Source organism: Palaemon carinicauda, chromosome 35 (assembly GCF_036898095.1).
Source record: "Palaemon carinicauda isolate YSFRI2023 chromosome 35, ASM3689809v2, whole genome shotgun sequence".
In the NCBI taxonomy this organism is placed as follows: domain Eukaryota; kingdom Metazoa; phylum Arthropoda; class Malacostraca; order Decapoda; family Palaemonidae; genus Palaemon; species Palaemon carinicauda.
This window is the reverse complement of record NC_090759.1, coordinates 51172051-51174550: the sequence shown is the minus strand read 5'-3', so window position 1 is coordinate 51174550 and position 2500 is coordinate 51172051.

Here is a 2500-nt window from a genome sequence, read left to right as displayed (position 1 = left end):
TTGGAAGTTTCAGCCGGATTAGATTGAAGAAAACTCTTTGCATAAGAGAAGCTCGTAATTTGATCAAGATATGGTTGATGAAAGCAGTGTCGAGCGGACAGAATGGTGATGAGTTGAAAGGGAAAGAGTTTGAAAGAATATTTGCGCTAACTTAATTTTTTTTTTTAATGAAGAAAATTTAGTTGAAAACATTTCATTGAATATTGTATTAATACAATCGTTTACTTTCTTTCATCTTGCACAACCGATTTCAACTTATAATTCATAGTGCAATTACATTGTTTTTATTCAGCGTTGATTGGTCTCTTGGCCCAACACCCTGGCCATATGTCAAAAATTCCGTAACTCCCTTCATGAGATACAATTATTATCATTGTGTCATGGCAGTTGAAGTATTGTATACTGCCCTCCATTATAGTCGTGAGAGGTAACTGGACGTATTATCTTGAGCTTGCCAAGAAAAACATTCACATTTGTTGCTATTCACAACTTTAAGGCATTTTTCTAGCGTTGTTTATACTCTGACATGTTAAAATTATTATGGGGCAAATATCTAGAGTATATTGTCATCCAGTATATTCTGACAGCATATTGTCATCAGGTTTTTGCTATAGTAGATTGTCGTCAACCAAATACAGTATACGTCCATTTTAATCTGCATATTTATTTCTAACAATCTTCTCTCACATTTACCAAGCACTGAAGAATTCGGCTAAAAAAAAAAAACACCTTTTGGGAAAAATATAAAAATGGGATGATTTTAAGTCTTCAAGCACCATGATCTTTACTCTCACCAAAACCATTTTTTAATGACGCAACTTCATGGTGTTATCTTGGCGCCTAAAGCCACCCTATTTAGTTCGGGGTTTAACTTTAATGCCTCCTGTAATCACCCCACGCTCGATAATCCTCATATTTTAAGGCAGCAATCAAGGCTTCACTTCCTCAACTATTTTCTTTTTTCTTTTTTTCGCGCTAGCTATCTTAAAGCCAACAGGGGATGTGTGCCTAATGGCTTCCAGCCATATTTTCATCTAAAGAGTTTGCTCCTAAACATTCGCTTGTGCTTTCCTTGTTCCTTCTCCAGGACTCAAGCCCTCGGAAAATTGCTCGTTTGTTCTGCAGTTACTCATGAACCGCTTTCTTCATCATAATTTCCTTAGTATATGATATTTATTCTGATTAAAATATATATATATATATATATATATATATATATATATATATATATGTGTGTGTGTGTGTGTGTATGTATATACATACACATACATATGCACAAAACAAATAAAGCTATTACTAGTTCACTACAGGACAAAGGCCTCAGACGTGTGTGGGGTTTGGCCATTTTCATCACCACGTTGGCCACTGCGGATTGGTGCTAATGGAAGACTTTAGTCTGATCACTCGCAGCAAACTTACCTACTACCTCACTACTACAGTTTTGCTGATCACACAAATGGATGTGCTGTGTGTATATATATATATATATATATATATATATATATATATACATATTTATATATATATATATACATATATATATGTGTGTATATATATATATATATATATATATATATATATATATATATATATATATATTAATACATTCGCTTATATTTCATTCATATGTGTGTGTTTGTAAGTTACATAGCACGTGGCTGTTTATGTAGTTTTATCACTCATTCAAAAATTAAATTTCAAACAGTTTTAATAACGAATTCTCTATTCTTTTGGATAATCACTTCTACCTAGGCTAGGATTCGAGCCCATGCCTTTGAATCAAAACAGAACATAGCGATGACTCGTAAGTGGGTACACATTGCAAACTTAACAATCGGATATCATGTTCGAGATTGGTTGATTTCGATTCTATTTCTAAATATCTGAATATCTGAATCATGCACGATCATAACAGAGGTGAAATAACCCTGTATCGCTCTTGATAGTCTATATTTAAATCACCGTCCAGTTTTGTTTCAATACTGAGTTCTATGTTCGAACCCTGCCCCGTGAGGTAGCCCTTAGGTTTGTATGAGATGAATTTCCATTTTTATATTTATTCACAAAGTAGAGTGAATTTGTTTTTTTATTGATCCAATACTTGAAAATATGGAAGTAGCGTATGCTATATATATATATATATATATATATATATATATATATATATATATATATATATATATATATATAAAAGTGTGTGTGTGTGTGTTTGTGTAATGAGAGAGAGAGTATGTGCTATACATGGACATAGAAAAGTTGTTTTTGATAGCCACATGTGACTATGACCTCCTGAACTTTTCGGTTACCCACTTGTTAGTAACACTTCCCACAGCAAGCTTTGAATCTGAAATGGAAATACAAGCCTTTCCTCATCTGTTGGAATTGGAACCCCACTCCTTAAAAAGGATAAGAATCCAATGAGAAATTGGAAAGGCGAGCAAGGAACCTATAGCAAAAAATTTTATGCATACTCTGAAGGAAAGACTAGACGGATTAAATA